This window comes from Cuculus canorus, chromosome 5 (genome assembly GCF_017976375.1).
Source record: "Cuculus canorus isolate bCucCan1 chromosome 5, bCucCan1.pri, whole genome shotgun sequence".
In the NCBI taxonomy this organism is placed as follows: Eukaryota; Metazoa; Chordata; class Aves; order Cuculiformes; family Cuculidae; genus Cuculus; species Cuculus canorus.
The window spans coordinates 25335994-25361314 of record NC_071405.1 but is presented as its reverse complement, the minus strand read 5'-3'; positions in this window follow the sequence as shown (position 1 = coordinate 25361314).

The window sequence follows — 25321 nt, the reverse complement described above, 5'->3', positions numbered from 1 at the left end:
TTGCAGGAACACCATTGTCCCAATACAGAACTTCTTTACAGGTGTCACGAAGTATAAAAGGTAGCTAAAGGAGAGCTAGTAAAAGAAAGCACTGTTTATATTCAAACAGATACTACCCTGACATGCCTTGACATAAGATAGGTTAAAGACATTGTAATATTTTTTTATTGTCTTTTGTGATTTTAACAGTTAGCGACTGGAATCTGTATTTTAATATATATTTCCGGTGCAGAACTAGCCTCATGTAAATTAAACCACGGGTGTATTTTTAGGAGGTGTGGGAGTTAGCTGGTTAAGTGTGTGCTACTGAAAAGAAAAACTTTAGTATGCATTTGTTGCATTTTCTTTGTAGGCCGACAAGGAAAGAGAATATTTCTTCAGAACATACTTCCTAGTATTTCATGAACTAAATGTTGAACAGATGTCCTTAACGTGTGGAAAATTTAAATGAAAGGCACACTTAGGATTTATGGAGTTGAAAACCAAAAAAAACAATGGAAATTAGAACTCTGATGAACAGAAACTATGCTGTTAATGCAGAATGTTTTTTGTAAGTTAAAAAAAAGAATTGGCTTCCAGGTCCCTGAACTGAAATCTAGAATCATAAAATTATGGTTAGAAAATGATGCAACACCTGTTCTGAAAAAGGTAATTTAGCTCGAAAATATGTTTTTACATTCATTTTAAATTAATAGCAACTAGTGCAGCTCCATAAAACTGTACCCCTTCCCAGAATCGTGGAAATACACAGAAGTCTGAGAGCTACAAAAATGTTGACTTTTTTTTTCCCCCATTTTGAAGTTGCACAATCAAGACTAGAGATGACAGCTATTGCTGTGAGGAGTATGCACAGTGAATAGACTGCACTGCTGAAGTGTATTCACTCCACCGAGGTATGGGAGTGTAAAATGTGTCATTTATTTCAGTAAGACAGGCACATATTTCTAAAATGAGCTGTGGCCTTCGCTCAGAAAAAAAACACTTCTGCTCTGGAAAGTAGTGTCTTTAGACAATCACAGTTACAACTCTGATATGGAAAGCATTTGAGCCTGGGACTTTGGGAATTAAACACATGCTTAGCTACTTTTCCGTAATAGGGATGCAGTTAGATGTGAATTGAGGCTTACGTAGACTAGTAAACAATGGAATTTTTCAATTATCAGTCATCTGTACTAAGTAATCCACATAATGAGTGGAATTTTGGAGATTTATATGAATTGATATTGTGTATTGTACTGGCAAAGAGCTTCTGAAATTAGATTCTTCATCAAAACAGCCATGCAATCCAACAATGTGCATTGTGCTCAGGTAAAATTCTGTGTATTTTGTTTTCGTAGCTCAAGCACTTCAGGTAATTGCATGAGAGGTGAGAATTGGAGCAGACTTTGGTAATGATTTTGGTACTGGCTTGTCCCATTAGCTTCTGTCCCTTAGACCAAGCACAGTTTTAAGCCTCTATTTTCTATAATTTAGATTTGTTAGATGCTCAGTAGGGTGTGTAAAAGATTAATTTTGTTCCACCTTCACAAACTGTTGCACCTCATCAGCCTAAGCAGACAGCAAGCCTGTATTTGTATCTATGATTGAGTCTTTGCCGCTAAGTTATACTATCCAGCAGATAAGTTGCTATGAGAAACATAAGGTCTGATAAAATGAACTTGGGAAAAGATACCCTGTGTCTGGTGATGCCTAGGTTGTCACTGTGCTGGCGCTTCTGGCAAAGATTGCACTAGACTTCCCAGCTGCTGTGTAACTGTCCATCTGATCACTGTATAGCCAGGAAAGGATATTTATTTATTCCTTAGCCTCTGGTATATTTCTTCAGTACTTGTAACTATATTCTTACAAGCCAGCTGCTCCAGGATTTTACTGAAATGGCACATGATGTCAGTTCTGTTTAGTTTTGATTATGTGTTGACTTTTACTGTTAAGGATATCTGCAAAGCTTGCTTTAGGAAAGACTGACGAGCTATGCTTTGGTTAACATGCAGTGTAACAGCAGCTATATTCCTTTGAGGCTTCTAACCCTTCTTGTAAGGGAGGTGGCATTGTATCCATGCAATACTAAACTGCCTTATCCTCTCATAGCCACATCTGTAGTGTGCTGAATGACAATACTGACAGGATGCCAAGCTGGACAGATGCTCTGAATGAAGAGTCCTGTAGTCGGAATGGGTGGCAGACAGTCAGCTCAGCCAGCTCCGCAGCACTGACTCCCAGAACGTGTTGTACTTGAAATTAGAATGCCGCGTGTGGGAAGAGGGAGGTAAAAACAGCGTTGGAAGAGGAATATGTTGTAAGCTGTGTTGAGTATTGAGCCTCTTTTATTCACTGGAACAGTTGAGAGAAGTAGTAAGAAAGATCCTGGGGATGTTGCGCCAAAGACCGTTTGCTGCAAGGGAACTCGGAGGACCACTGTGGAGGAAACCAGCTGTGTCTGTTGAAGAAGCACTGGGCTACAGCTTACACAGTTGTGTTTCTACAGCGCTATTAATGTCTGCAGTGCCAGGAGTAGAAAAGAGGTGAGAACTGAGCCCCCTGGGTACATTTTTCTTATTGAAACAATTATGAATTTATTTATCTGTCTGTCTCTCTCCAGGAACCAGTGTAAGACTCATTGTGTGTATGTTACTGTGTATGTGTTATATACATATAAGACTCATTTTCCTAAAAGGGTGGTGTTCAGAAGGCATGACCTCTGTCATCTTTGCCATCATAATTGGTATTCATTTGCTTCCCCAAATAATAGATTAGCTGGTCAAACCAAAAGCCATATTGTGCAGTCAAAAAGGATTTTGACTGAAAATTGAGGATGTACTGTAGTTTACTGGGGAGACACATTGGTGACTTTTTGAACTCCAAAATGAAAAGGCTCAATGTCTCTCCTCCCTTCACTTACTTATATATTTATTTTTAAAATGTCAGTATTGATTGTTGCTGTCTTCCAATTCATTTTGAAAAGCATCCTTTTCAGAGAGACATGTCAGGCTGGTGAATTTTAAAACCACATAATTTAACATACTATACACAGGCACCAACCTCACAGTGCATTCAGTAATCAGAGTGGATTTCTTAAAATTATAGAAAAATTATTAATTTGAGGATATTCAGATACTGGTGGTATTCACAGTACAGCCTGTGTAGACACATTGTTCCTTTTATGGAACCATCCCTTTCTATTTATTATTACAGCCCCACAGTGTTCCTACTTCTACTATTGGATGTCTGTTTGCAAAGATCTCTGTCCAAACAGACGTTTGTCCTTGTTCAAGATTGGAATGAAATTATTAGGATCACATGCAAGCACCACTGAACAGAGTGATTTCTTTGCCTTTATGATCTGCAAGATTGGTAACTTTCTCAGGTATCTGCCTAGTCTTTTGTATAATATGGAGCAGAAGAAGGCTGCAGTCCTAATTTTGACTTGTGCACAATGTTAGTGCAAATAACTGAGAACACGGAGGTAATAAAGAGCTGATATCTGTCTGTGGTGGCCTTGAAATCCTTGGCAGACAGCTCTTCTTCCTGTATGGTGTGGCTAACAGTGACAAAACCAGCTGAAGGTCACCTTTAAAGTCCATTTTTCCTGTGTCTCCCTACTTGACTGTAAGCCTCAGAGACTTCTTCATTTCTACAACTCTAGGGTTTGCTGTAGATCACATGCTTCAGTCACAAAATGCACTATAGGATTAAATCTAAAACATACGTTATAATGCATAGAGCACAGAGGTAATAATTAATATTAATCTGATACAGTGGCATCCTCCAGAGGCGGTAGACTACTGCTCTGAACATTAAATAAAGCCTAAACAGGTCGCTTTCTGTATCAGCACTTTCCATGGCGACTCAATAAAACATGTTGAACCAAAGGTAGAGTAAGTGATGTACTCCTGCTTTGAAGAGAATGGGGATTGAAACACTTAATATCTTTTTCTGGATGAGAGTTATTCTGCTTGTAGTCACCTGCATCTTCTGACAGGATCACAGTGTGAAATGCGGTCGTGGCTTCGTCTACCTTCCATATCCTTCATGGTCTTTGCTTTCCATTTGTCTTACAGAGTGCACCTGCTTTCCCTGGGTGCCAGAAGCTTGGTCTGAAGAGAGTTAAAGTATATGCAAAGGGAAGTCAGAAAACACGGCTTACACCCATTTGAGTTCTTTGTGGTGCAGGGCAACCAAAGCTGCTATTTACTGTTAAGAAAACAGAAAAAAAAACCCCAATAAAATACCATTCTAGTACTTTGAGCATAAATATGTCACTTTAATAAATTGAAAGTGGCTACTCCCACCATCTTCCATATCCCATGTAAAAGCCCGGTGAGTGTGTATCATTAGATGAATTTTTTAGATGCAGGACATAGGGCAAATTTTGAGATTATATTTGCTGGCACCGAAATTCCATGAGATTTTTTGTAAGATTTCCAAAGATTGTGAATAATGAAATCTTACAAATTCAGCTTCTTTTCAGAGACTTCTTTTCATTTAGCCAAAGAAAAGAGTTAAGACAACTCTTTAATGGTTCTGGCTCAAACCAAACCCATGAAATTAGGTTTGTAGGTGGTAATTCAGAACCTAGCAAACCTTTCTGAAGTTCAAAAAGATTCAGATATGAGATCTACAGTTTATCCTTCTCACATACAAAAATGCAAAAGATATAAACAGAAATTAGAAGACTTTACATAGAACGGCATATCAATAAAAATAGAGGACTCGCTGCTTAGCATTCAAGCTATTTGCAGCTAGTTCTAGTTTCTACAGTGATAGTATCAACCCACAAATAGTATTACAATAGATTTCAGATCACTGGTTAATTCAGACAAAAAAATCTTACATTTGTAAGTTAATAACCAGAGGCTTTTGATAAGACACCCACAGAAAGTGGAAGTCCAATGCTTTTTCTCTATGAAGGATCAAGAATTTGTATCAAGCATACTCATCACACCGTAGAGTCTGATGTCACGCAGCAAGTGGAATCGTTAGGTCCAGAATTCACAGTTCACATGAGCTTTGTTACTCATGTATGTGATTTGTTTTGCTTTAAGTAGCAGACATCGTTAAAGGGTTCATTGTGAAGATTTATTTGCTGACCGTGTCAGTCCAGTACAAGCTCATCAAAATGCTTGCATTCAAAGCACAAGCATTTCAAGTGGTCCAGAGCACAAAGTCATCTTCTTTGTGATTGCTTCACAGGAGTTATGTTAGTTCGTTTGAATGTGGTTTGACATTAATTTGTTCAACAATTTAGAACATTTCCTGAAACACTGTTTAAAATTATCATAAGTTTGCATTCATATGTAACATTTATTTTAAAAAGCACCTAAACTGAATAACTTGTGCTTTTTTAAAGAAGTTATAACTGCATTCATTTGCAAAGTACTAGATTAACTCGGGGGATGTGAAATATTTTACACCGAAATTTTATATGTAGGACGTGTTGTCCTGCCAGTGATACAGTCACTTGGACAAATCATTTGCAGTATCTAATATTCTTTCTCTATAAAATAGGACAAGAAAGTCAGTGACTGGCTACTATGTTCAGTGGTTAATACACAAAGTCTTTAGATGAAATGTGCTGTCTGAGAGGAATATATTTTAATGACATTAGGACAAATCGTGAAGAAGCTGAGGCACCAACATTATGCCTCTTTTCTACATTTCCTATCAGTAGTTTTTTTCATCTATTCCATATCTTGGTCTTATATTTGGAACAAGGATTGTTGTCTTGCAAAAGAAATACATAATGCTTGAAATAGAAATTGCATCATTCTGGTATGAGAAGTCTCAGTATGTGTCACTCTTCTGTCTTCTTTCCAGAGGAAGGACTGATAGTCCTCCTCAAGGTGCCACTATTGCACTGCCATACATCAGCCCATCTTTAGTGAAAATGAGGCAACAAATATGGATTGCAGGATTTAGATGCTTTTTTTGCATTAAAAGGAAAAATCATGGTTATAAATGGGAAATCATATGTTGAAAAGCAGAATTAGCTACTCCCCCTTGTGATTTTGAGATGTGTGCTCTAGTATTTTCTTCCTTCAGCCAGGCAAACCTCATTAGAAATATCTTATTTTCCTTTTCTTCTGTTTTGTGCCAGCTGACCATTGGCATCAGCACAGTGTCTGCTGGGTGGAACTCACTACAACCTTTTTATTATCTTAATGTATATGAATGCCTATTTGGTATTATGGGAATGTGTGTATTGGACAAGAGAATAATAGTGAAAAGATCTGCCAGACAGATCAGGGGGTGAAATTAGTTCTCGAATTATAGGTTAATTCCTTTTTTTGTACGTAGGCTGATAACTTAGTCTGGATATTTCTTCAGTGCATACTTACTAATATTTCATATGCCAAATACTGAACGGATGTATTTCTAGTCTGGATAAACTAAGAGATGCATGTTTAGGATATGAAACAGAAAATTCAAAAACCAATAGGCAATCAAGATTTGAACTGAAGCTTTACACTGACAACAGGCTATAGTAGGACATGGCATTCATACTGCAATATCTGTATATCGTAAATATTCAGAACCTAGGTTTCCAGCAGTCTGAACACCACCACCACCCCCTTTTCCCTTGCAGCTTCAGGCTCATGCATTTGTCCAGACTGAAAGTGCAGTTCTCTGCTGAGACAATACGAGGTACCACCAACACCCCTTGAAGCGGTTTGGCCAAGAATCAGGACTGTACAACTGTTAAAACAAAAAATCCCATTAGTAGCTATTTTCAGTCTCTTATTCTCCATTGGCACTCTTGGAATGTCTCCCATTTACAACTCCAGAACAAATGTTTCTTCCCAAGTAGGAGTAAGACTTGAGTGTTTATTCCAGGTTTATTTTGGAGAATAGGTCTTATAAATGAAGCTGCATCTCCAAGATTTGACATCTCTCATAGTATTACAGGAATTTGAGTTATTCTGTAGTCAATATGGCTTTGCAAAATCTAGATTTCCAAATCTCCCACAATGCACTGCTGCTTGAAATTTTTGTTCAAAAAAGCAATAAAACTGCAGCAGTGTAATGCAAAGCTGGCAATAGAAATTAAGATAACATGGCTGGGTTCAGGGAACCAAAACACTATCTCTCACTAGCTCAGTAACACATATGGGATCACAGAGTAGCTGTGACTGGGAGGAATTGCAGGAGGCTATCTAGATAAAAGTCAGTGACAAAATATGTAAGCATTGACTTCAAACAGAAATGTAAATTCATGATCCGCTTAAAGCAATATTTGAAGTTGGGAGGTATAGTAGATAGAGAGTAAATCTGCTGTAAAGTGAGTGGTCGGAGCAGGACTCCTTTCAGCATAATACTCTGTGACTTTCCATGAGACTTGGCACTGAAGGCTCTTGGTTACGTGTGTTATCATGCTGCCCGGTAGTACTGCCACATAGTGTATCGTACCAGGGCTGGAAAGCTGACTTTCAAATGTGCAAGTTTTGCATTCAATAGTTGAATGAGTTTTGAGGACCAGGCACAAGATCTTAGTAAATGATAACATTGAAAAAATAATAGTTCAGGCCATTGAATGTTATCGTAGTACAGTAAATGGAATTGCTTCTCTATAAGAAACAAATAACATAATATTTTGATGGGCTATCAGACCACTTAATGTGCACAGAAATGCGAATTTTGCATGGTTAGCAAAAGAAAAAAACATTTGAGAAAGTCATCTAATCCTGCTTCCTCCTTTTAACTCCAGAGAACCAGAGAAAAGGTAGCATTTGAAATTGCGATTTCCTCTTTCGTCTAATTATTATGGGAGATTGAATGATTAACAAAACAGAAAGCAGGCACTTAATGGACACATAAAAGTTGTTAAATAGACACAAAACCCACTTGTGCTCTGTATTTGCTCTGTTGGTAGTGGTGCAATTTCAGAGACACTACCCCATGAGTTTTAAGGATTCAAACAACAGCAGAGAGGTTTCATTAACATAGGAGGTCCCTGAAGAAATAAATATTTATTAAACTTTCAGTAATGTAAAGAAGTGGATTTTTTAACCACACTTCAAGTGTTGGTGTAATGCTTGCCAAGTACATACCTGGTGAGCTATTTAGAAACTTCCCGTTCCACATGCTAATTAACAGTCTATGAATTTTAACTTAAATTGGGGTCACACAGCTGAACTGTATTTCAGAGGAGGCCTACATTTGTCATTCAAAGGCATTGTCAAGGTTTTAAGGCCTTGCTATAAAGCAGATTTCACAGCTTAAAAAAAGTTCTCCAATGACAACTGGGTCAAAACTGTGAGGAACCCTTATGTACCGAGTCACATGAGATGCATTAAATGTACTTACATTTGAAATCAGAGTTAATTCGGAAACAGGACATGTAACATAAATCTTTGAATTCTTGCAGGCATTGTGACCACTGATTCAGATCCCTCCATCAGATTTTGTTTCTCTGCTTCAAGGTGCAATGAGATCCATTGCACAGGTAGCAACATTCTTGGGCAAAAATGCTCCTCTTCCATCAATGGATCTGGACAGATTTTTTGAGGAATGGGAGCTAAGATGACTGGTGTCTCCCACGTATGCTCAGTGCAGTATGGACAGTGTCACACTCGAAGAAGTGGAGTAGCAGCGCAACCTTCTCTTCCTACCACTGGCTCAGCTGTGTCTTGCAACAGTTTCTTGCTATGAAGATGTCTTGATTAGATTGTCTTTAGAAAACATTTCTAACTGTTTTCGAGCTGATGGTGTCTGATTTCCAAATGCTTTTCTTTTTTACTCTACCTTTTTCCCTTACCCTCAAGCAAAATTAACTTGAGTAGTCACTACGTTACAGCTTCCTAACCAAGGTTTCACTGGCTAAATTCTTTGTTGTAACTTACCCATGCATATTTTAGTGTCTTTGCATCTTAATAATTTAAAAAATATATGACCTCATATGTTTATAATTGATTTGGAAGATGAGATTCACTCATTATTAGTAAATGCACATGTAAATCTACAAGCCTTTTTTGCTCAGCTTCGGGGCCCTCGATACAAAAAATACATTGAGCTGCTGGAGCACAAGCAAAGAAGGGCAATGAAGCTGAGAAAGGTGCTGGAGCACGTGTCTTACGAGGAGCAGCTGAGGTCACTGGGGTCATTTAGTCTGGAGAAAAGAAGGCTGAGGAGGGACCCTATTGCTCTGTACAACTACGTGAAAAGAGGTTGTAGTAACGCGGGTGTTGGTCACTTTTCCCAAGAAACAAGTGACAGCCTTAGGTTGTGCCAGGGGAGGTTTAGGTTAGATATTAGGAAATAATGCTCCACCAAAGGGGTTGTCAAACAGTGGAGCAGGCTACTCAGGGAAGTGGTGGAGTCACCATTCCTGGAGATATTTAAAAGACATGTAGGTGTGGTACTTGACATGGTTTAGTGGTGGACTTGGCAGTGCCAGGTTTATGGCTGGATTTGATGATCTTAAAGGTCTTTTCAACCCTAAATGATTCTGTGATTTTGTGCTTAAGGAAGCAGCCTGACTAAGAAAGTATTTTCCCTGATCATCACTCAATGTGGTGACTCGGGGGCAATAAACTGCAAAACTAATGATCTGATGTTTGGCTGAATTTTCAGTGACGTTGCTAAAGCATCCCATTCAAGCTCCAGCGTACCATCTGGATCTCCAAGGATTTAGTCAAAAAGCATACTGTATTTCTTCAAGTTATTTTCATTTTCAAATAGCTGGGAATACTGTAGAGCAAGTTATCATTTGGAATTCAAATTGGAGAAATGGGTCAGGTGGCAAGGGTGCAAAGAACCTGTAGAGTAACAAATGGAAGTGGCTTTTCCCTTAGTGATTGGACAAACTGTGTGTTGTAATTGTGGGGTTTAGGAACCAAAAAAAATCTGATTTTATTTTTGACCTTAAATATATACTCAACGTAAGAGAGAAATCCAATGACTTTAGTAAGATCAGTGTTTGATCAATCCTTGACTATGTTTCCAGATGTTCACCTCTATTACTGATATGTCTAGACTGACTTCAAAGTTCATGACACAGAAGGAAAATGGGTCAGTCTAGCTTTCAGTGTTTTGTGGTTTTTTTTTTGTTTTTAATACATGTATTTGTAATCTTCAATTTGGAGAATTTATATGCAGTGCAAGCGGTGTTTCCTCTAGTGTAACATTCAAGGACAGCTCTACTGGGTGGTACCAGCAGTCTGTTTAGGCCAGGATCTTGTCCTTAATATTAGGCAAACTATTAACAGTGGGGTTTTTAGAGTAATCCTTACCTAGTAGACATTCCTTCCATCTTATAATTGATGACTTCTAAACTGCAGGAAATGGAGGTTGCATCTGGGCTGTCTTGTTAGACAGTCACAGCTGGACCTGTCCTCCTTGAAGCTGTCTAATCCTTTTAAAATCCTTTTCTAATTTCTGTCTCCATGATGTTCTATAGCAGTGAGTTCCATGTTGCAGCTGATTACCAGGTGAAAAAAATATTTATTTTTATTCACTTTAAACCTGATTCTTGATAATTATGTAGATTCTCTCTGATTCCAAAACAGTAAGAAATGCATAGTAATCAATTTCTGTTCGTATTATCACTCATGATTTTAAAGCTGCCTGTTATATCTTCTCTCCATTTTCTCCTTTCCAAGCTGAAGACTCATAGTCTAACTGATCTGTCTTCCAATGGACACAGTTTCATACACTTGCTCATCTCTGTACATGTTGTATGGATGGATTGGTGATGATATTTTCTATTTTTTTCTATGTTTCCTCTGTTTTTGTTCTTGGGTTTTAGGTTTTTTTTTCCCATGTTCTTTTTTTGTGTTTTGACTGCTGGTAAGCAAGGAGCTAATGATTTCAGAGAATCATTTACAATGGGCTTGTGTCTCTTTATGAAAGTGTAAGTACTTTCTCCCCCTCTCACATTTGTGTGACATGTATTGACATTGACTTACATTTGCTGCTCAGTTGTTCAGCTATTCTCTTTCATAAGATAGTTTTTGCAGTCAAGTTCATGCTCTGTAACCCTCTGCAACACCAAGTGAAGAGTCACAAAGAGGTCAGGGATAGAGAAATTTATTTACTTAAGAGAATGCTGGTCAGAAGACTACACTGTGTGTCTGCATCCATGTTTGTGGGTGTTGTGCATTTTTCCAGGGATGAGGCTGAAGTTCAGCATTGTTTGCGAAGGAGTCTGTTTTTAAGTCAGGGCCAGGACTGATCGTGGTATACTTTTAGGAATAAGCATTCAAGATGTTTCTGGAAAATCCTGGCATATTGTTGTAGGATACAGAATCACAAGAAATATATTGAATAATCAGGGAGGAAAAGCAACAGAACTGCAACGCTAGAGGTACATAAACAGTAAGATGTAAAAAAGCAGCTCCTCCTGGTCCAATTCCAGGTGATTTGTGCAGTTTATTTCTTCAGGTCAAAGTCTGTAGATACTTGCAAACTTCCTCCAAGTCTCTTAGTATTATCCTGTGTATTGAACTACTTCTTTCTGGTGAAGGCAGAAGTGGTAAGAATATAGATATCTATGTTGCCCAGATCAGTCAACAAACAACCAGAGGCAGATGTTATCTGGAGGTGATGTATGGAGTCCGTGAAAAGGGGAGATGTGCCTAGCACAGATCTTGGAGCTTTGTAGTTAGACAGAAGTGCTACAGTGCAGTTTTGTGAAGAGGTAGGTGGTAAAGTACTACTATTAAAAGAAGGGGAAATTCCTGTTGGTTTTCCTTCTCTTATTTTGTGTTGTTGCTCCATTTATTTGCATTTTTAATATGATTTTAGAATATTGCTTTGATTTTGAATTGACGCTGTAGTTTCCAGAGACTTTGGAGAGAATAAATACTACTTGCTGTGCTGCCACCTAGTGTTTCCAGGTGCTGCTTTAAGGTTTGGTTTTTTTTCTGCTTTTCAAAGTTCTCTTTCTCTTGAAATGGCACTGAACATACAAATCAAGCCTTTTTTTTTTTTTTAGTTTGAAAAATGCAAGTGCAATTTCATTTGATTATCTGCTACAGAGAATTTGGAAGACACACAGTAAAGAGATGGTCTTCATGTCAGAAGAAACTCAAAGATACTCTTGCACAGATGGTAGTGTGGTTAATGGAGGACAATCCCTACAGCAGGAAAACTGTTATTCTGAAGAGCTGGGGTTTGTATGTTGTTTACTTTCCAGAATTCTTCAACATAATGTCTATTGACATCCCTTTGGTGGGCAAGGAAATATCCTGGATACCTAAAGAAGCAAGAGCAATCGTGCTTGATGACTTTTTTTGTGTATAACAGGTATGATAAAAACGACAGTTCAAACTGCTCCCAGAGGTTAAATAGAGCTGCAGAGAAGAAATTCTAGAATGGATGTATAGCTTATAACATAAAGCAAAGCATAGTGTTAATACAGTTTCCACTGTGGTCTGTTCTATTTCCAGGTTTTAATGTTGTTATGATTCAGGATAGGCAAATGGAGTCCAGAAAAAACATAGACATGGGCCCAATCTGTTCCCCATCTCCAGAGCCAGACCTTTTGGGATGTCTGTGAAGGTTGTATGTAGGCAATTGTGAGACCCAGCAAATCCTGCTGAACTATCTCTTTAAAATTTAACTATCCACCAGGGTCCAACTGCAGTTTATACCCCCTTCAGAACTGTAAAATTTTGGATTGTGTAAGATTTGTTCTGCCTCCTTCCTGAGGAGTAGGCAGATTTTCAGGAAGGAAAGGTAGGATCTGTATATGTTGCAGGCTTTTATAGTCCCACCGTACTAGCCAGGGCTGGCCCAGGTTTGGAGATTGCCCTTGAGTATTGCTAAACTCTCAATGAAAAGTCTGTGGAGCTAATGGGAGATCTGATGGCTACTGCCTGTTTTGTTGAAATGTGGGAATGGGCCAGTCATCCTTCTCATTTGGAAAGGAGCATGTCAGGCCACCTTCTTGTTCAGTAAAAAAAAAAAAAGGGTGGAAAGGGTTTTAATTCTAGTGAAAGCTTCAGCAGTGTTCTTGCCACGTGCAATGTTTCTGTGATTATTTGAATGCACTACCTGTTCTACATGCATCCCACTCCTTCATACTTTACCTGTACTTTATGCACTGACTCCTTATTTGTGTGGCTATTTCTGTCAGATTCAAACCCACATTCTTTTAACATATCAGCTGGAGATACAGGGGAAGACCCAGGCACAGGGGCTTAAGGGACAGGTTTGTATCTACAGGATATCTTGCTTGTATTTCTCTGCTTGCAGGCAAAATAAACTTAGTAAATGTGTCTTTGATACTGTAAAATAAAGTATTGCTTTTATTCCCCCTACCCTATAAAAAAGTAATGGCTATATAAAAGAAATATATTAATTTGTGATGCATTCTATAGTTTCTTCAAACATGCAGTCATTCTATTACACTTTAAAAATTAAATAAAAGTTATTTTAAAGTCGGAAAAGTGGGAAGAGGGCAATGAAAGACAAAACCTTAATCAGGTTTTTCTCTACAGTTCCTCTGAGCAGTTTGTGCATTCCGCTAAGGGGATGGACAGGAAAAAAGGCTCAAGCAGAAAATTAATTATATTACATTAACAGTTTATTAATTGTCAGTATTTGCATGTTTAACTTTAAATAGTTAAGCCCCACCCCTGCCCTCAGGACCTGACTTCTGCTACATGTGAACTTTTCAAAGCTAAAGGAAAGGAAACATCTGGTGTATTATCTGGTCAAAAAGGCCATACACATTGCACTGCAATAAGTCATGACAATACATTTGATGTTTTTATTGCATATATGAATAATGTATACTACTTTGTCTCTATATTTGTCATTATAATTTTCCTGCTATAATTAACCCACAAATCATGCTGCAGAAATATATGAATGACTGAATTAGTCAGGTGCCCTACTAACAGTTTGACATCTGAACATGAGAAGTGAAGATGACTGTGTTTGGAAAGTATTGTACCTTAGTAACTGTTACTATATCTCAGAAGATAAACATGAATGTATCCCTTAATGTTTTTTTGGCATATCATCTGTATTCTTCATTAGGGAACTATCTAACTTTTATGTCATCTCTATCGTTTAAACTACCTCACCCAATGTTACTTGTTGGGAAATTGTCCTTCATAGGCAGAGGGAGATTTGCCCCTCACAGTCTTGTGGATGAAGAATGGTACTAAGCTTGGGAAACTGCACTTTTTTCTCCTTCTAGCTCCATGAACATCCACAATCTGGCCAGAAAACTGATTCTGCTGAGCAAGGACTCATTTGTGTGTGTTAATCAAATGTGTTTCCAGACTTGAGGCATGAAAAGAGTGTAGGATGCCGGTGTGCATATATTTCTTCTCATGTGGTGTGTTCCATTACAGGGACTGGAAATAAGCTTGAGCAGTGTGAGGCACAAATTTAGCACGTTATGGAACAGAACAGAGTAAGCATTTCTGTTAAAAAAACCCCAAAACAATAAATGACAGACCTACCGAAAATATTTATGGTGATAAAAAAAGGTCATGAGGTCCAGGCCCTTGGGCACCTGCCCTCCATTTGAACTGGCCAGGCATATGCATAAATACACACCTCTTTGTAAAAGCAGTCTGTGATACATGGCCAATAAAGCACATTCTATGTGGCCAGAGGGTCCACAAGGATAATTTTATAATTAATGAAAATATAGGTGCTAAAACATCAAAGTGACAGCAAAACCTTGAAGCGATTTTTACTAATACAGACAGATCAGCCAAGTCTTTCATATTCCGAAATCATACTTAATCATCAAAGTAATACCATTCAATTGTATTTAAGAACTTTTATTTGTTTAGGATTTTCCTTGAAAGTGAAATGTTACATTTTGTGTATTTTTGCACTATATAACAGCAATCTCGGAAAACAGTCACATTCAACCCCTTTTTATAGGGCTTGCAGAGGTTTGTCAGATCAAGACAGCTAAAGTAAACATGACAAATGTCATTTTGTAGTGCTTAATACCGTTAATCCTTAAAGCATGGAACCAGGAAACCCTTAGTCGTACTGGTATTTGAAACCTGTAAGCAATCTCATGTTTCTAATGCTGATTTTCTTTTTATTCCACAAAGAAAACAGTATCAAGGCCCTTTTCCTGGAATATTACTTGAGGCTATTCAGAAAAAAAAAAAAAACACAACAGGAAATTTGGCTCTTTAGCCCTAATAATGGTCTCTTTATTGAATGGAGACTTGCTTTTTTTGTTAAACAGATTTTCTTATGAAAGGGTTAGAAGTGAATAAATGACAAGTTCAAAGTCATCTGATATCTTTTGATTTATGTTGACCTTGAAAGAGAGAGAGGTCATGCTGTTGGCAGGCAATAAGAACTAATCTGTTACTAAGTGAGTAATTAAAAGTGAGGCCTTATATATTTTTGTAATGAGTTGACAGCAATTCCATCCCCATGTCATACAGCTGCTGTAATCAACATGGTCACTGCATTTAATGCCAAATGAGAAGTTTACAAGAAGTCAGATGACAAACTCTGAAATGTGCAGTTCTTTCAGATGTGCAGATGAATAGACTAACTATATTGTAGATGAGGAAAAATGCCAATAAAAATTAAAGTCAGGCTGATGTGTACAATTAGGGATTTTACATTTTTATAATGAATTACAGTGAATGTTTATTAGTATGTTCAACTGAAAGATGTAAAGTTGTGTTCAATAAAAAAGTAATCCTAGTTTTGGCAGCTGAGGCACTGTAGGCTTCTACTGTTTAATGGGCATGACTTAAGACTGTTCTGACATCAGCCATTGACTTCCATGTTACCGAACAGCCTAAAGAACAGTCCATTTTTCAAGACACATTAAGTCTGTTTTAAGGGTAATTTTCTACGTTGATTCAGAGCCTGGATAGTCCTTCAAAGTACTGAATGCCTTGGCCCCAGTCCAGCAAAATGTAGCAGCTATGTCTTCATTGTCTTTTATGAATGGCCTGAAGACTAGGCTGAAGGCCAAATTTGCTTATCACCCATACTTTTCACTGGCGGGGGCTCACTGAAGTCAGGCTTGGAGACAACTGGGAAGAGAGCCTCAAGTTTGTTCTCCGTGTACCCCATCTGGTCTTGCAAGGACATTTCAGAAGTTATGTTGGGCAGGCAGGTTGTCCTAGGGAATGGACAGCACAAAGTCATGGATGAGATGGACCATAAAAGGATTCTACCATTGTCTGATATGAAGACAGGTAGGATTTACAAGCAGTTGAGATTGATGTAAGAACAAAATAGACTGATGGAACATCTTGGATCTCTGGCTTCTGTCAGAATCATTTATGTGAGTGTAGTTGCTCACTTAAACACCTGCTTAACTATTTTTTTTTTCTTTTTAAGATAGCTGGGCTTCCATGCATAATGTGCTTTGAGTTTTCAGACAGGTACCCAAATACTTTTCCAAATCAGGGTGACCCCTAGCAAGAGTGACCCTCCAGAATCAGAGGTTCCTGTAAAAAACAGCTAGTGTAGCCTTAGCTGACAACTATTGACATGTCCTACAGCAAGATCATTAAAGTACTCAGCAATTTTACTGAAGGCATATCTGGTTTTCCCCACTATACCACATAGTCTTATTGAGGTATTACCATACTCTAAAAGTTTTACCTTATAAAAAAATAAGGAAGAATGATGTCTCCCAGAAAAATGATAAAATAATTGCTTACTTTTTATCCTATGAGAAGATCTGGTTTATATTTATCAGACATTTGTCCCTTCTTGTTTAAGAAACCACTTAAAGGCAAAACTTTAGTGGAACAGAAATGTTTACTATGAAGAGGTTTTTAGTGCCACTATCAATTTTGGAGTTACATCTGTCTGTCTTTCAAAGGAATGAAAACACTAGTCTTTTTCACATATTTGCTGTCAAGTTTGACTGAAATGTAATTGTGGCTCTCACTTGAGTAACTTAGTTTATTTTTTTATTTTATATGCCTCGACTAACAAGGCTTCATCCTATACGTGCATGTAACTTCTATTTTGAAGTCTTACATCAATAATAACACAGCTTATGGCTTGTTCCGATGTTGCTGATAGCCACACGAGACTGAAATATTTGAAATTAAAATCTAAAGTTGCTCAAGGTGGCATTAACTGAGTATCACTACCCATCAGTCAGCAAAAGTAGGAGCCAGTTCTTTCCCCAGATTCCTTAGACAGCTTCTACTACGAAACACCAGAGCTACAAGTGCCTATACAGCACTTTTCCCATTACCCACTCATTGCTCAATTTGCCTGTAAATTCTGTTATGTATGATAAAATCTACAGAATATGTGAGATCAGTGAGATTGGCATTACAGTCAGGCAAAAGATATTTCCTGTGAGTGGCAACAGCACAATGCGTATCTCAGCCAGCATTCACTTGGGTCCGAAACTGTTGTGAAACAGGCTGGAACTGTTTGTGAATGGGTGATTCTGCCTAACAGATGGTTATATGTAAAGGCAGCCAAGAGACCATGTATGAACATTGTGTGTTTTTAGGGGCATGAGGTGTAGCCAGAAACGTCTATAAAGAATCTGCCCTAAGCTTTCTGGTCCAAGATTAAGCAGATATGTCATTACTAATTCAGTTTGAAGTAAACTTCTGAAGTATTAAAAAAGAATGTTTCTGCAGCTGTTTCTGCACCATATATATATATTTCCAAAAGAACTCTGCAACGTGCATCAGGGAGCTTGAAAGTGTTGGGTTTTTAGAACTGCATTTTCGTATTTCCTAGTTCGACTTTTGGACCCCAGCCAGCTTTCTGCTGAGTAGGTTGGCAGGGCACAATAGTCAGATACACAAAAGTCTGCTGCCTTCTGTACACCCCCTGCACATGTAGTGTTGCTGTTGTATAAAGCCATTAATGACCAGATTACAGAAAACCTGGGGTTTTGTTTCATAGCTTTTATTTGTTGTTCCATTTCCTGTTTCATTCCTATTTAACCTCTGCTCTTTCTAGTTCAGACATAGTATCAAAGTGAATTTGGAAATGAACTTCATATGGATGACAATGAATTGTAAACTATACATGCTATTTTATTTCCTAAAAAAAAGCCTTATAATAATTTTTTAATAAATAGAATATTTTTTAATAATCTACTAAGTTTTAGTAACAATACATTTCCCCTTCCTTCTTCCTACATTTTTTTTCCATCAAAATGATCCTCAACATTAATTAAGAGCTGTAAGTTTGTTGCAAAGTCTTTTTGGGGCAAGCTGCTTTGAGCTGTATAGATGGAGCCTGTAATGCATTGGGGAACTCAACATTTTGATTCTCACTTAAGGTATTTTCCCATTGGAAATATATCTCAGTATTTGGATGACTGTCTATAATATCAGAAAATCACCTTGAGTTAGATAGAAGGGAGCTTTTTGAAAGTTACGGTATTGGAGATAAATATATGGGAAGATGCTCTCTGAACGTGACCAGAAGGACATGCAGCTAACCTTCACAAGAAAAATCTTCTTGAGGTGTCCCTTCTTTTGCAAAGCTGAATTAAGTGTGTTTGTAACTTGGTGTTACAGTATTATAAATCTGGCTGTTCATAATTTTAGGAGTTGTCATACCGGCTCAGACTTCAAGTCCTGACACTGTTGGCCTTGTCACTAGATTTTACTTGATCTAGTAGCACTTAAGAGACAGCTTACAGCCTGATGCACACTGTCTGATATGTTCTCCACACAGTTTTTTGGTGCTGTGTTAGGGAATTGTTGCTAACTACATAAACACCTAGTTGCTTTTTCATCTGACTTATCAGTCTCCTTACCCTTCTGTAGGAAAGTCACTGTATGCACATGCATTTCCTTCTACTGTATTTTTATGTCCCAATTTTCAGTTTGCTTGGGGTTTTTTTAAGTATTTTTTTATTTTATTGAAATATTCTTCCTTGTGTTACGAAATGTGATGCAAAGACCCTGGGTATCTGACACTTCGTTCTCACTTGTTCATCTCCTTTTGAAGATCAAAAAATCCTAGTTTTTTCCATCTATTGTCATAGGTTTTCCAGGCCCAAGCTTATTGCTCATATTCTTTGCCCTCTTCTTTTAAATTTTCAGGCCTATGCCTCTTTGTTCTCATGACCTGTTTGTTCTCCAGGATCCTTTGAGCTGCATGTTCAACATATCTAGGATGAGATCTTGCTGTACTTTCGTGCACACAGAATTTAACAGAGAATGGTCAGAGTTGGAAGGGACCTCTGGATATCATCCATTCCAACCCTCTTGCTAAAGCAGAGTCACCTAGAATGGGTTGCACATGAATCTGTCCAGGTGGGTTCTGAATATCTCCAGAGAACTTACATCACACAACCTTTCTGGGGAGCCTGTAAAGATTGACTGCTCTGTCCCGTTCCCTGTGCAAAATAACATCTTTGTTACTTCTTGTCTGCAATTTAGTTAAACTGTTGAGCCAAAACCTTTTTCTCAGAGTCACTTTGCTTTTATAAACCTTTAAGTCTAAAAAATTAAAATATAAAGGATCTATCTTTTTATTTCAGAACATCTTACAAGTTGAGTATTTTCAAGATAAAAGATGAAGACTTTGATGCAGTAAACTAACTTAGCCAGTGAAGAAAAGAGAGGATGAGTGTGATGTTTACATGGTAGATTGTGCTGTTCATATGCTGCCCTGTAGCATTTTGTGCAGTTGGAGCTTCTAAATAAACCTATAGTTTCATATCAGATATAGAGAACTGGAAAGAGAGTCAGCTCATGTGACTTTGGAAGTGATGGCTGTAATGGTGAATTCACTGCTCATTGATATTTATCATTAGATGTCTTCAGACTGAAGAAATCCATTTACTCTAAGAGAACCACCTGGACTGCTAGTCCTCTCAGATATTTGAGTAGTATTTTACATTGAGCTATATATACTGAATCCTGTGTACTGTTATGGAAAGAAATAAAACCTCATTGTCACTAAAATGTCATTTACTGTTCCTGGCCTTGTATCCAGATTGTGCTCCGTGTGAGATACAATCTCACTTAAATGATTCTGAATACAGTCCAGGGATAGCTTTTCTAGAAGCTTGCTCAGGATTGAAAGGTTTGGACTATTATATCAAGGAATGGTATCTTCCATATTTCTTTGGCTATTGTGCATTTGAAGAATGAAAGGTCTTTTCTGACAGACTTGGCCGTTTCAAGACCTGACTAGCACTAAACTACTTACTTTAATTTTTTAGATAGTGGAAGATGTGGGTTGGATTCACAGTGCTTGCACCATGACCTCTTCATACTGCTACATTCAACTGCATAAAAAAAAATATGATCCATTAGGTGCATATATTGTTGTAAGTGCCATGGGCATAATGCTTAAAAGCTTCATTGGAGGCTGATGAGAAATTTTACTTGGCAAACTAAGTTACATATTTTGAAGAATTAACTGTATTTTATTGTATTTGTCTCAGCTCTTGTTCCCTTCTGTTAGCAATTGAATATAATCGTTTGTCTTCAGCTGGCATGCATCTTTGTGGGTGATGAAGAAGGGAGCATTTTGGAGCCAGTCTGTGTAGCTAATACACAATAATAATGTTTCACTGAATCGTCATCTCTCTGCTTTATGGATTCTTCATTTCTGTCCTTTAAGTTAAGAGTCAGTGTTTTCCTCTCTTTGTCATGTCTGTAGAGTTTCCCTTTCTTTCAAATGAGTTTTAGAAAGCTACAGAGTCTGTAAAACTGTACTTGAATTAGGTTCTTGACTGTTTCTTTCTGGACAAGACATGATTCCTTAGTGTCATCTATTAATGAAGTCTTTTCCTAGAACAGCAAGAAAAATCAGAGTGTATGGATTTGGATTTCATCAAGATGAAATTGATGTGCAGAAAAAAAACTATGAGAAAACTAGGAGATAGTAATATTCTAATGCCAAACGATTCTCGAAATTTGAAGAAACAGCTTGAAAGGAATATGCTGCAACTAAGTAAGAACAGTGTGAAATCTTACATTTAGGTCAGGGAAAATCTGACACAGAGATATAATAGGAAGACTAACAGAATAGGCCACAGTAGAACAAAAGGGACTCTGGAATTATTGTTTCAGAGCTTAAATTTAAATCAAGTGTGTGTTGGCTTTGCAAAACCACCAAAAGCAATTCTGGAATAAATTTAACAGAACAGTATATGTAAGAAAATAAATAGTTATTTTCCTAATTTAGGATTGCTGAGACCTCATCTGGAGTACTATCCAGCATGGAGCGCCACTCTTTGACAATCACTGGAAAAACTCAGAGGTTAAAATAAAAGAAACATAAGATCTAATCTGAAGTCTTACCCTGTGCAACTCTAAGAAAGTGAACAATTATGAAAGACGTTGCTCTTAAATATTATGACAAGAAGGCTAACAGTAAACTGATACCAGTGTTGGCTGAGATAAGGCCAGAGGTAATCAGCTGAAATGGACAAAGAATATCCAGGTTGAATACCAGAAAAGTCTTATTGTAGGGTATTTCAGCAGTGGTACAGTTGAGATTTTGCAGGCTGTGGAATCCCCATCATTAGAATTTTAAGTGTCAGGCATAGTCTAAGTCTATGCACTCCTTTTTTATAGCTAGGACTTAAAATACATCTCCTTGTGGTCCCTTCTCATCTAACATATCTGTAGTTTTGTCTTTACTGTCTCAAAGGCCTATGGAAGACTGTGCTTGAGATGTAGCACTGACAAAAGACACAGATGTGAAAGGCTTCATCAACTGCACTGGAGGTGGCTTCTGAAGGAGAAAAGTGAGCTTTGGTGTTTAGATAACTGTCTTTGAAAACGTGTGTATTGAACTCAGCCAGAATGACAGATCTTTCTTGAGTGTCCCCATTGAAGTACCACTGGCCTCACCTTTGGATTATTTATTTATGTGACTTTACACTGGATTTGTTTCTGTTGCTAACTAGATGAACCCAGTAGTCTTACATAATGGACCTATCCTTTCAAATATTATGTTTGTGGAGAAGATAGGCAGTGTGGGGGAAATGGCTTACTGCCTGTGTGGGGTGGAGAATAGGTCAGTTAGTACAAGGTTTGAAATGTCATCAGGCTGGATCTCAGTGATGCAAGGTACAGTGGATGTTTGCTTGCTAGTGACTCGGATGTTGTTTGTTGTTGGCAGGTCTTCCACTGGGCATCTTTTTTTTTTTTTTCTTCATACCTGGTTCTTTTCTGGATTTGTTTCACTTTTTGTTCACTGTTGCACATGAAGCTGACCTTCATTTTCTGGGCTTTTCATCTGTTTACCAAACACTTCCTTTTGGAATAATTTTCATCCTCTCTTTACTGTTTTCTCTTTACTGTTGACATACATGAAGTCATAATATTTTCTACTTAGTGAATCAGGTCTTACATGAACTGTAAGTAATAACTTAGGAAAACCCAATCTTCTTAAAACCTGCTGTTCCAAATTGCAATAGCTTTGTCTCCAAGGTGAAAGCCTTTCTCAGCAGAATGTGGCTGCTCTTGTTGGAATGTCTCATTAGAAACTAATTCCTGCTTCACCTTAAATAAGTAGTACTTTATTAATGATTTTGCAAGGCTATGTGAAGAAATGGGCAGGTAGAGTGGGGAGGTGGCTTATGTAAAGACATCAGCAGGGCTTCAAGCAGCCCATCTTGCGTAAAGGAACTGAATGTTTGAACACTTTGACTCTGTTCCAAAACTACTATAATACAGTAATAGGCAAATGCTCATCCATATTTCAGCGACATAAAATATATTTATTAGGAAGCTAGTAAGATCAATTAAGACTGATTTTGAGCTGATCTTCCTGATTTCACATCTGTCTGTCCTCTCATTGTAGCTGCATTTCTTTCATACACTCACAAGATTTCATAAATAGCTTAGGCTGATGTTAGACCATGCTGCACACAGTATGCATGCCCCGCTTTGCCCTGGACATGTGCTCCTTCCTATTCCTTCACATCAATTCTAGCACTTGAGGCCATGGAAGAGGTTGTTCATCCCAGTGAAATTTAACTGAAAATTAAGAAGTGATGTTTTAAATCATATTAGTGATACGACGTGATGTGCAATGAAACTGAATAACTGCTAGAGTTGAAACAAAATGTGGGCCAGGACTGCAATAGGACATGCAGAAAAGGGTAGGACTGACCCTTTTGCAGTAGCCTGCAGGCAGATAAATTTCAGGCAATCATGAATGTATTATGCCTATGGCGTGCTTAGCAATTTGCATAATACTCTTGGTAAATGACAAAAATTTTGCTTGAATTTCCTTTTTATGTGGGTGATATAACAGTAGAGTTCCTCTGAAGGAATATTTTTATATAATTTTGCAATTTGGAAATAATTTTGTTAGTTTGCTTTTCATCAGACAGGTACATCTCTTGCTATACTCATTCTGCTACATGGAATTATTTAAATCAATCTTGCTTTGAATCTTACTTCCCTCCTTTTTTCCTCATATTTCTTCTGTATAATAAAGCTTATTGTATGGGTTAACATTCTTATTTTAGGTAACAATGAAACTTAAAGAGTTTTTGTGAGAAATAGCCCCGGGTCATCATGCAATGAGAGAGCCCAGCCCTCCATTGTTTCTTCCCTTTTCTTTTGTGCCAAGTAGGATTCATTGCTTGGTCTAAAAAATAAATGTATCACAGCTTATGTGTACTATATTTTCCTTCTGTTCTAATTAGCTGTTCTGCAAACAAGCACCAAAACACAGGAGCCTAAATAACAAGTGCTTTGTACCGTTTTGGCAGCTCCTGGATTCTAGTCGTGGTTTGCCAAAATAACTTAGTGACTCACATTACTTTCAGCTCCCTCTCCTACATCAAGTGTTAAATATCAATTATATTGGTTTTGTCTGCTATACTTGATGTTTTAGTGGCTAAAAGTGTTGGCAATGTGAGATGCTTTAAAGATGAATAATGCAGTTATTACCACTCATCTTTTGCTTTTTAAGGATTTAAATATCTGTAATCCTTGATGCAAAGTTTTTTTTTTCTCTCCAAGTCCCATTCTTCTGCTTACTTTAGAATCTTTCTGACTTAGATCAAAGGCAAAGTTATAAGCATAAAGTTAGTTCCTATTAATATCAGTAGTACTAAAGCAGGTATGCAAGTGCTTTGCTGAACAGAGTCTTTGCTTGATTTTTCCAGTTCAGCCATAGAAACGCTTATGGGAGAGAAAGCCCTTTTGCATGAGTCTGGGAAACATCATATTGAATTTCTCAGCCAGGCAATTAAGTCAGCCTAGAATGCTCCAGATGAGAACAGCATGTTTAATGGAATGCAAAGTTGCATTTCATGGATCTGGTTATTTTAATTCAGACTGAGGTCATCAGTACGAGTGTTTCCTTCAGCGTGAATATGACTAGAAGCCATTGCCTGTTGTACTGTGACTGGCCTTGGCTATTTCTGTTTTTAACCAAATTCCACTGTTTCTTGCTTTCTTTTATATCAAATATTACAGCAGAAATATTTTAGTGGTAATATCTGCTTAGTTAAAAGAAGAAAGATCCTGGACACCTTGAAAGGAATAATATGGGCTTATTTTTGTACCTCCTTTCCAGCCTTCAGCAAGCTTAGTAAAGCACAAGGTGGGTTATTAGGTATATAATTGTACTCAAGCATCTTCTGGTATCCATTTGGCACCTCATTTCATGGTAAAGATTTTAAATAACTGGTAATAGAAATCAGCAGAAATGAAGCTAGTTTTTAAGACATTCAAACTTAAAGCCAGGAATGCTCTGAACCTTGATTGGTATGCTGTTTTTTAAGTGAGAACACAAGTAAAGAAGAATTAAAATAATTTCATTATTTGGAAGTATTATAATGTACTTGGATATGTATTTGTATGGTTCCTGGAAAGATTACTCATGGAGCTCTTCGAGAGCATTCTTCAGCAATTTCTGAGGACTTGGCATTCCTTGTGAGGACAGTCAGAAGAACCAGGAAACAACATTCGAACTCTTTTGAGATTATTTCCAGAATTTACTAATCTGTTCTAAAACACTTTTGTTTCCAAAAAGTGAAAGAGTCTTCAGCTTTTTCCAACAGGAAGAGGGTAGCCGGGACCTAGAAGTTATGTCTGAAACATTCTGCAAAAAAATAAGTAAAGCTGATTGAATGCTACGCATAAGTAATTTGTTTCGGGAAAAGATTTTGGAGACAGATGTTCTTGAGATGGGAACTTGAAATAACTGTTTCCTCTTAGCAACAGTGGAAGTTGTTCTGTCTAAGCAGAGAAAGTATCATATTCTAGCTTTTCAGTGTGCGAAGAATCATGATTAGTGTAAGAAACAGAGTAACCTGATAGATTTTCAATTTTGTTTGCTTGTGATACAAATCCTAAAATATTTTTCCTATTCTATTCATTTGGAAATATTGTCTAAACACTTAATAAAGGTGGTCTGCGTTTTGATTTTTTCCCCAATGACATAATCTACAGTCTTC